The following is an 11852-nucleotide window of genomic DNA, read 5'->3' as shown; positions in this document are numbered from 1 at the left end:
TCTGTGTGACTGCAGTGATATTCCTGCATGTGTCGATCGGCACATGAGCGCTCGTGAGAGTTGATCTGGCAGCTCATGAAGGTCCTGTGAACCTGTGCTGTGATCTGTATGCTGTTTGATTCTCACCTCAGCGTCTGCAGTCATTAGCGCGCATGTTTAATTATTATCTCTGAACCCTGTGATGTACCTCAGCACAGATACGCTGGTGTTCGCTGGAGTGAAATACAATCAGTGTGGTTTTATATCATTAATGAACTATTACAGTTTTTAAAATAGTTTTTAATATTATATTCTCCCTATTCATTGTAATTTTAGTTAAAGTTTAAGTATTTTTGTTGTTGTTTTAGTATCATAACTAAGCTATTAGTTTTTATGAATGTTTTTGAAATAGTTTTTATTTTTATATTTTCGCTGTTCAGTTAACATCTTGTTGTTTTAGTATCATTAATACATAATTATGATTTGTATTAATATTTTGAAATAGTTTTTAATATTTAGATTTTCCCTTTTAATTTTAATTTTAAAGTTTTAGTGATTTTTGTTGTGGTTTCGGTATCATGATGGTTTTTATTAATGTTTTGAAAGTTTTTAATGACTAGTAATTTTGTTGTTTTAGTGTGCACAGTAATTTACTATTATATATATTTTAAAATATTTTAAAGTAGTTTTTATTTTAATATTATTTATATTTTCCCTTTTAATTTTAATTTTAAAGGTTTAGTAATTTTGTTGTTGTTTTAGTGTTATTAAAATATTTTTATATTTTATATTAATATTTAGAGTTTTTTTAAATTTTTTTCCTTTTCATTATAATTTTAGTTGACATTTTAGTAATTCTGTTTTTTTGTCATTTTATTAGTTTTTGTTTAATTATTTATTTATTTAGTTTATTTTTTTTTGTTGAGTGTTTCGACTTAAAAAGAAAAAAAAGGAAATGTTTTTTAACTGAAATAAAATGGTTTTATCTTTTTTTTTTTTCAGTTTATTTTATGTGAAGTACCGAAACTGTTCTCAGTGGGTTGAGTTTGAGTTCTGCTGGTAAGCCTGAATGTGTTACGGCTGCAGTGAATCTGACACGCTCTGTCTGTCCCAGAGCCATGGAAACCGTCGCAGTCGTTCTTCTGTGTGTGTTCGGATACAAACAATCAAATCCGACCTCAATATATTATATATGACACTTAAGACTTTCAAATACCCCTTCATACTATCCCACACTACTGCGTTTCATCCCACACGTCCCGGGCTGCTGCGTTTGATCCCACAGGATTGGGTTTCGTTTGATCCGTGTGTGTTTTAATAGTGTTCATTCCCACCTCAATCCTCACACATATCATAAGACGCTCCCATAAAATCATTTCATATCGATTCAGAGTCTCAAATTCCCTGTTAAATTAACCCACATTCTCATTGAGACGGCACAGATGAGCAGATGCAGGTCTGTCTGAATCAGGCTCATTATCATTCACTAAACCTTAAAACCATAAAAACACTTTATTACTTCCAATAAAACAAGACTGATACAAAAGCAAATATATATATATATATAAAAAGTAAACTTTTTCCTTTCAGGTATTGCCAAGGCAACATTTCTCATGTTGATTAAGTTTAACTTGATGTACTAAAAATAAAACTGAAATAAAAAAAAAAATATTGAAAACTAAATAGACACATATATATAAAAAAATAGAAATGTCAAAAACAAAATTAATTTTTTTTAACTAAAATTATAATAAACAAAATGTAAAAAATTACAAATAATTCGAAATTATATACAATATTAATACAAAAAAAAAACCATACAGATGTTAAAAATCATAAAAATTTGAAAAACTACATCTGAACTAAAATTTTAACTAAAATGAAAATGGAAAATATAAAAATAAAAACTGATTTGAAATATTAACATAAAGTGAGTGGTTTGAGGTGTGTGTGTGGTTGATGTTGACGGCGGTGAGGAGTGTTAATCGTCTCACACTGAATGATGTTGTTTTAATGGATATCAGTGGTGTTTGTGAACCGTGTCACCCAGACTGCTTTATGCTGGAGGGGCCGATTGGGGCTCCGCAGGGCCCTCGAGACACACTTAAGAGAGAGCAGAGTCAGACAGCCAATCAGAGCGCAGATCCATTCATGCCCCCCCCCCCCACACACACACTGAAACACACACACTGTTTTGTATCTGCCGTCACACACTGACCCTGGATCAGCTGTTGCTCTTTCAGAGCTCATGAAGTTCCTCTGAAGCATCAGGTGTTTCTCCTGCAGCTCTCAAAGGAATGTAAATATGAGCATGGAGCAGCTGAGAGCGTGTGAGTTCAGACTGAGATCTGTGACAGCAGCAGCAGGAGAAACTGAGGCGGAAAGCGTTGCTGTTTCTCAGAAGAGCGGAGCCGGTAATGAGATCTGCTGTGCGTCGTGGAGATCGGCCTCTTTGTTCAGAGTGATGAAGAAAACACCGTGAGCTGGATTATGTTTCAGCTCGTGCTCTTTTGTGCTGATTGTGGTGTGAGCAGGAGAATAGAGATGCTCTGAAAGACAGATCGGCCTCATTGTCACGGGCCACAACCCTATAAGATACGTCAAAAGAGCTTCCTAACCACGGCCATAAACACTCTCCCATCAGCACAGCAGCAGGACTCACACAACATCTGCTGCGCTCGGATCATGCTGCTGTTTCCTGCAGACATACACTGTCATATATCTTCAAATAAAAATACACATTAACTGCAATAAAATCAAATTCAAAAAATTCAAATAATTTCAAAATATTTCAGCTAGTTTCTCATTTCTTATTTTCACTTAGTTTAAACTGTACTAAAATTATATAAAACTGAAAAAAAGAACTAAACTATATAGACACGTTTAATAAAATGATAAACAGTAAAATCACTAAAACAGAAAACAAAAACAAATACTGATTCAAAATAATAATAAAATAGGCCTAAATAATAGTATCATGATACATAAATAACATTGATATACAGGTATGTTTTTTATTTATTTATTTATTTTTTACATTATTTGGCACTAATCCAAAGCTTGCTTTAAATACTTAACTTTATTCTCTCTTACTTTTTGTTTTACAATTTTCCTGTCTTCTGTTTTGAGAAACTAGGCACAATATGAAATAAAGTGAATTATTATTTTTATCATTTGGAGTTTATATACTATAACATTTTGTCTGCATGTAGGAATGAGTGTGAAACCCGTTATTTTTTTATTATATATATTGTGTTTTACATTTTTGTGCAGTTGGCACTTTTATCCAAAGCTTGATTTAAATATCTGATTTTATTCTCTAATTTTGGATGTTTACTTTTTATTTTAAAGTTCTGTCGTTTTTCCTCTGAAGCTTTGTTAAGGTGCCATATAATAAAAAGTTAAGGATTATTATTATTTTATTAAAGCAACTTGCATTGTGTTCAGGATTTTTTTTTTCAAACCCATGATGTTGAAACTACAGGAATGCCACTTGTTTGTCATTTTCAAGTGATGAATAAGAATAACACACACACACACACACACACACACACACACACACACACACACACAGAAGCGCGGTGCTGCTGTAGCGTGTGCTGAACTGTGAGGACCGAGAGCAGGAAATGTTTAACCTCCATTGAGTCAAAGACAAAAGCTGGTTTAATGTGGCTGTGAGGGCGGGCCGCTGGAGCGGGGCTCAGTCTCTGCTGACGCTGCTGAGGAACACACATCAGCTCCTGACTGCTGCAGTATCACAGGTCTGTCTTCTCCGCTCCGTTACTCTGCGTCTGCTGAATGCATGAATGTGAATCTGCTGGAGATGCTGGGGTTATGAAGTGATTTCAGGCTTTAGTGATGTTGTCCTACAGTTGAGTGCAGAGAGAAGAGAGGAGCGGAATCATACGTGTTGTGTTGAGTTGTCTACCTCTGTAACTGATCCTGGCTCCTCTGATGTGTGTATCGTCCGAAGCTGATCTGGTGGCCGTGGGTCTATGAGCAGCTTAGGCGTACAATGCTTTTGGGAAACGCAGCCCTGATTGTTCAATAGTCTGTTTGTTCTGTGACTCGTGAAGCTTCAGGAAAATGGCACATTGTTTGTTTTTCCAGCATCCTCCATCATTTAAGACTTGAGCATGGTTAAAGCAGCATTATTGTGGCAAATTATTATTTTGTTGTGTGGGAACTATTAGTCTCAGGCAGGACTAAAGCAAAACAAGGTATTTTATCTCTGATGTCTGTGTCAGTTCTGAAATCTGTATGTTGTGCAGGATGTTTGTCTTTATTAAAGCTCATAGTCTGACAGTGTTGAGTTACTAATCAGATTACTTTTTCAAGCAACTTGTAATGAGCTACTTAACAAAACAAAAAAAACTATCTTTTTCCATCCATCTTCCCACCCATACCCACAATCAAACATATCACCTCAAGTGAACTTAAATACTCATGTGCAGTTTCTCTGTGTGTCTGAAGAGCTGGAGACGTGTGTTTATCTGACTGTTTGTGTGAGATCCGCAGCTCTGATGTTTCCTGATCAGTCAGGGACTGTGAAGCTCTTCAGATCGATAGAATCCATTGCTTGCTACTTAAGAGTTCAGAAACAAGATTACGTTGAGATCTTTCAAGTCGTTTTGTTTTTAAAACACGCAGGAAGTCGATTTAGTGCTAATGGATCAGAACAAGTCTTGATGCTTTAAATGTGTTTCACTGCTGTGCTGAATCCTGGGAAATTTAGATCCGTCACACAAGTCTGTCGTCTCATTAATGACTTCATCGAAGCACAAAATCGAACCCGGACAGTCAACAGTTCAAGAACAGCTAGTCTGCACTGAGACTCTTTAATCGAGAGTCAGAAAAAACATCAGTGAATCTCTGTGTGTTTGTACTGACTAAACCACATTTTGGAGACAAATTTGTACTCAGAAGTGAGATCAACCTGACAAAACCTACCTTTGGGAGGTGCGTTTGCAATATCACTATTACAAAGTGTCTTTCAATTGTAAAAATACAGCATGTTTTCTGTTAGGATTAGATTATAGTATTTATAACTAGCTGTATAAAAAAGCAATTGAATGTCCCAATTTAGAAAGCTACATTAATATAATATAATATAATATAATATAATATAATATAACTATAATATAGAATATAATATAATATAATATAATATAATATAATATAATATAAATGCAAAACCACAATTTCACACTAATTCATGTAGACAGACTATTCTGGATCATGTATAATATGTGTGTTTCTGTTATGTGTGTGTGTGTGCGTGTGTGTGTGTGAGAGAGAGAGAGAGAGAGAGAGAGAGAGAGAGAGAGAGAGAGAGAGAGTGTGTGTGTGTGTTGGGTGGTGTGTGTGGTGGATGAGAGAGAGAGAGAGAGAGAGAGAGAGAGAGAGCGTGTGTGTGTGTGTGTGTGTGTGTGTGTGTGTGTGTGTGTTGTCAGCGGACACAGAGAAGTATAAGAAGTGTGTGTTTGCAGCAATATGCTGACACAGTTATGACAAATGGCATGAATAAACATGAGTCATCAGCATATAAATGAGCTGTAGATGTGTTTGCGTCTCTGAGATCAGTAACATGCCGCTTTGCTTCGACGTCATTTCTAAACGTTAGCTGGCTCCTGATTGGCTGTGGCATCGCTCTGAGGGTCGGGGGCGGATCCTGTGATTGATTACAGGAGTGGTGGGATGTGTTCGATTCACATCCTCTCTCTGATGATTGTACAGATGATCTGTAGTGAACCTGAGCAGACGGTTCGAGCGGATCGGGGTCATATGGCGAGGAGGCTCTCTACAGGTGAGCGGCCAATCAGATTTAGCAGCAGGTCTGAGATCAGCGGTCATATGGGCGGCAGATGCTCACTGCGTCTCCGTATCTGCTCACACTGCGAGTACAGTATGCTCTCTTAATTAATCTGTATGAATCTTCACTGCTGCAGACTGCTTTATGAGCTACTGTTCAGCATTAGCTGTTAGTGTGCACTATATAGTGTTCTGTTTGTTTGATCATAGGAGTTTTCCGCTATGTTCTTTGTGCACTGCTGATTATCAGAAAAAATGTCTTTCAGCTGATTTTAACAAACTACATGTGCTAATTAACAAGAATCCCGTGTGAAAAAGAAGTGTGCTTACTTGTAGTGAATGTGCACTTCAAATCTTAAAAGTATATTTTTAATTAACTGTACTTGCAGATAATATAATAATATGATATGGCCACTTAAGTGTACTTAAAGAGAGTGCACTTGTTTCTTAACACACTTAAGTACAGTAAGTACACTTAAGTGCACATTGTAATGATGTCATGTTTAAAGTTTTAATTTAAAGCACAATTGTAGTGATGATGTTTTAATAATCTTTTTTCATGATTTTAAGAAGTTCTTAAATCTTATGTGTTGACTAACACATTAAACACATTTAAAGTACTTAATTATAATTTTGACTGTAGTGTGTTATTTGATATTAGTTCATATATTTTAAATGCACCAAACTGCAACATCATCATTATGTAATTATAAAATCAAAGTAATTGTGAAACTACATACTGTATAAAGACTCTGCTTATGTGGGTCAAAAACACTCTAAAGTTCGGTTAAAGTTCAGTTAATATGAATTTAAGCTTTATTTTTTGTTTTCATTTAATTGCAAATAGCATGCAGTTAAATGTCTACATGCAATGCACACTTAAGAATATTCCTTCTGTAATAAGTGCTGTTTTTAAGCATGCTTCTTCTTTTTGGTGATGTTTCCCTGATCTCAGTGTACTGTGTTGTAGCTGATCATTTAACCCAACCAAACGCTGTGTGTCTCTGAATGTGTGCGTTCAGCTCTAGCTTTGGCATTGTGATGATGATCTGCTGCAGTGCATTCTGGGTGACCTGATTGACTGATCTGAATAGCTGTGCTTCTGTTGACCTCCATAAATCACAGAGCTGTGGATCATTACAGATGGAGGGCACATCGAGCTCCTGACGGAGCTGCTGTTAGACGCAGAGATTGTGTGCGCAAGAAGCTGTCAGATCCTGCGTGATTTGTGTAGATGAATTTTGCAAACTGAGCAGCACAAGTGTGTCTATTAGTGGGAGAAAAAGTCAGAATTGAAAGATGTAAAACTATATGAAGTCGCAATTGTGACTTTTTTTTCCACAATTTTTTTCTTGCAGTCGCAATATCATTGTGATAAATTCACCATTATAACTTTTATGTCAGAATTGCACATTTATATCTTGTAGTTACGAGTTATTAATTGTCAGGTGTAAAGTCAGAATTCTGGGGAAAAATAGCAATTGCAAGATGTGAACTTATAATTGCAAGTTGCAAGTTATACAATTGTAATGTGAGTTTTTTGGCGAGTTATTGATCGCAAGATGTAAATTCAGAATTGTGAGAAAAAAGTGAGGATAAAGCTATAAAGTTTATATCTCGCTGTGAGTTATTGTAAGATGTAAGCTTAGATTTCTGAAAAAAAATGCACAATGTAAATTTCCAATTGCAAGTTATAAAGTCACAATTCTGACTTTTTTCTATCTTGCAATATCTTGCAGTTGTATGTTATTAATTGTCATACGTAAAATCAGAGTTCTGAGATATATATATGCAGACCTGCAATTGCAAGTTATAAAGTTGCAATTTGGGCTTTTTCATCAAAATTGCAAGTTTATATGTTGCAATTGTGAGTTATTGATTGTGAGATGCAAATTAACACTAAGACAAAAGTTTCTTTTTCATAACTGTGAGTTTCTAGCTCACAACTGTAAGTTATGTAAACTCAGATTGATGAGAAAAAAAGACAGAATTCTCTCAATCACAAGATGTAAATTTGCAATTATGACTTTTATGTCAGAATTGCGAGTTTATATCTCATAGTTGCAAGTTATGAATTGTCAGATTTAAAGTCCGAATTCTGAGAGAGAAAAACCCCCTAATAATTACAAGATTTGAACTTACATTTGAAAGATGTAAAGTTGCAACAAAGTTGCAATTCGAGTTTAGAAAAAGACAGAATTTTGAGATAAGAATTTTTTATTATAGGGTGGAAACGAGCTCCTGTATCAGTCAGGTGCAGGTGCAGTGGTGAAGGAGCAGGTGTAATGTGGTGTGTTTGAGTGAAGGGTCAGTGGTCAGTCGAGTGTTGGTCTGATCGGGTCACTGAAATCAAGCTCAGAGCTGGGCTTTCACAGGCTGCCATTCCACTACAAATAAAGTGCATCAGTTACAGGTCATAATGATAAAATAACAATAGGCCAGCTTTCTTGTGACTCTGAGAGAGTGAAGCTGGGATGTGTTGTTAAGGATGGACCTGTTGATTGTGCTGTGTTAGGGGCTCTGAGCCGCTCATCCGTGACTGATTTTCTCACACTTTGAATGGGGTTTTGTTCGTAGCTGTGCTCTGGGATCGTAGGGCCATGGCTTTTGAGGGCAATGAAGGGGAAATGATTTCTATTCACCTGCAGCGCTTGAATGAGGAGAAAAGAGCCCCACAATCCCTGCATCTGATGGGAAATATCCTACATCTATATCTCTCACTCTTTCACAAGCATACACACGCAGTTTGGAATCAGTAAGATTTGTTAATGCTTTTGAAAGAAGCATATTAGAATGATTTCTGAAGATCATGTGAAACAAGACTGGAGTACTGATACAGCTTTGATTACAGAAATGAATTACATTTTAACAGATATTCACATAGGAAACTGTTAGTTTAAATTGTAATAATATTATAATAATATAATAATGTAATAACAGTTTTACTGTTTACTGTATTTTTGATCAAATAAATGCAGCCTTGGTGAGCAGAAGAGACTATTTTCTGATTAAATATCCTAATTATTACAATCTTTTGACAGGTAGTGTACATATACATGCACACAATGCATTTTGACACTTAAAAGTTCGATTAGATTGTTAGATCGCGTTAGACTGTCTCGTGCCGAGTCTGATTTTCTTGCATTTAATTGCATTTAAATAATGCACTTTATTATAATCTCAGATTATGCAATTATATCTAAAGGGTATAATTGGCTTATCTTAAATAGGTAAAAAATAATCACTTAAGTTCAGCTACATACACGTGATTTAAGTTTAATGCATCTTGGTTTCTTGCACTCGTTTCTCACGCGTCAAGTAGTTCGCCACCGAAGGTGAAAGTCTTACATTAAATGTCCTTTCATCGTCCCACACAATGGGGTGTCAGGTTGGTGTGTGACAGGCACAATAGAGGCCGAGCCGGACGGGATCGTACACTTTTACACTCCGCGGACACAATGAGTGTCTTTATGTGTGTGTGTTCAGAGGGACTGTGGAGTGGGAGTGAGTTCTCCTCCAGAGGAAACATTTGAGATGAGCAGGTGGAGTCTGAAGAGAGGCTTTTCACAAGAGCACAGACACACACACACACACACACGTTACAGTACCTACACGGGTCACAAGGGCTTTTCACAAGAGCACAGACTCACTGAGAGGCTTCAGTCACTTTTTGTTCACACCACACACACACACACACACACACACAAAAACACACACACAGAAGACACACACACACACACACACACACACACACACACACAAACCACCCATAAACACAATCACTCACACACAGACACAAAAACTCACAATCAAACTACTAAAAAAAACACTTAAAACCCGACATATGAAATAATAGTCAGAAACTTATACTGATCAAACCTCTTACATAAACCTGTAAAACCTGACATATGAAATAATAGTCAGAAAAGTCTTAATTTTTAAAACAATTTGTTGAATCTTTAGACAAAATATTTTAAAAGTTTGCATATGTATTTTATGTTTCAATTTTATTCAAAGACTCAAACTCAACATAAATAAAAAATATCATAAAACATGATATTTCTATGCTGAAATTCTGATGCTTGTGATGTAAATCAATGAGATGTTATAACATTACAGCAGATAATGATATTAAATGATCTGAATATCAGTCTGTGCTCTGTATCTCCAGTAATGTGTCTCAGTGAGATGAGATGTAAATGATCCAAACATATAATGCAGTGATTGAGAGATGAAGAAATAAAGGATCCTCAGAAGATGTGAGATGTTCTGGAGGCTTGTGAAGATCATTCCTCCGCTGAGGAACAGTGAAAGTAAAGCTTCTGGAAACAAACGCTCCTCAAAAAGATCCTGAGGATCAGATTTGAGACTCTAAAACATGATTGATGGAGAATCAAGTAAAGTCCAGTAAGAGTTCATCTGGAGATATTACTGCAGTTATTCTGACCTTTACTTGATCAAAATCAGTACAATGTGCAATTACACTAAAAGAGCTCTGACTGGATTAAAAACTCTGAACTATGAAGCATGTTGGTGGGTTTGCATGGATAGACTATGGTTAGAGTTTAGTCTAGTTTAGTGTGGATTTGTGTGAAGGACTAAATCTGTGGCTGCGCTCTAATTCACTCGTCTGCCCTAGATAGTGTGCCACATTAGGATCACGCCCCAAATTGTAGTATGCTACAGGTGGTGTACTAAACAAATGAATCATGGCATAGTTTATTATGAAGCATTTGCGTCTGTTTGGTTAAATTTACATCAGTAACATTTTATATGAAGAGTTCATTTGTTAATAATATTCAACTGTAATTTCAGCATTTACCAATGTGTTTTTAAAATCAGAAGTTGACAGTAGTTAATGCACTGCAAACTAACATAAACAAACAATGAATGATTAATAAAGGCTTTAAAAATATATCACTGATTATTATTTAATGTTAGCTAATGCATGCATGCATATTAATGAAACTGAATCAAATGTGTCTCCAGCGGTCAGCGGTGAAGGACTGATGTGTGTTGTGAGTGAATGCACTGAGAGAAGCTTCTACAGCAACAGCAGCAGTGAAAGCAGCGGTCAGCACATCTGAGCGGAGCTGTTGATCAGAGACCAGCTCACATTAGCATCACAATCACACACATTAGCAGCTCTGCTGACACACACAGTTTACACACTCACTCGTGAAAACATCCCACACACTAAAACATTCTGCACTGCAAAAATTATTCTCTCTCTTGTTTTCTGCTATAAATGTCTCAACATCGGTTTTATTTTAGTATCACTTCAATAATATTTTGAATCAGATTTTATTAATTTTCTGCTTTCATGTTAATTTTAGTTACCTTTTTGTTGTCACTTTATGGACATTTTATTATTCTATTTTGTCTTTTTTAGTAGTTTTTGTTGCTTTTTAATACGTTGTTCATTTTTATTTTAGTTTTAGACAAAGTAAGTGAGACATGTTGGAATCTACCTGAAATTAAATAAGTTTAAGTTTTTTATATTTAATTTTATTTGATTTAACATTCATTTAATTTCAAATAATGAAAGTTTTTTTTATGAAAACAGTATATATATATATATATATATATATAACTAATTTAACATTTTAATTAAAAAATTTTGTAAAATATTACAAAAAACAAAAACAAAAATACTTAACAATCCTTTTTTTATAATTTTAATTATCATCCAAGCTGTTTTTTTTTACTATGTTAACTATAATCCAGACCAAAATGACTTAACAAGCCTTGTTTTCTGAGAAACTGCTGAAAATAAACTTTTCAGAATGAAGTTTATGATTAAAACAAGAACAAATACTGTCAATAAGGTCAGAAAATTGTAATTATTTCAAAGGGAAAACACAATTCTTCTTCTGACCTCATCTTTGTTCTTGTTTTAATCATGAACTCGCTTCTTTTGACCACTTTTTTCTGAAAACAATACTCAATATCTGAAATCATTTTGCTTCTTCAATAAATATATTTAGATTTAAGAACGTTGAGGTAGTTATACTAGAAAACAATACAGAAATACTGATGAAGAACATCATTCCCACAGCGTT

This window comes from Cyprinus carpio, chromosome B25, assembly GCF_018340385.1.
Source record: "Cyprinus carpio isolate SPL01 chromosome B25, ASM1834038v1, whole genome shotgun sequence".
Classification (NCBI taxonomy): Eukaryota; Metazoa; Chordata; class Actinopteri; order Cypriniformes; family Cyprinidae; genus Cyprinus; species Cyprinus carpio.
The sequence above is the reverse complement of the archived record's forward strand: the minus strand, read 5'-3'. Positions refer to the sequence as shown.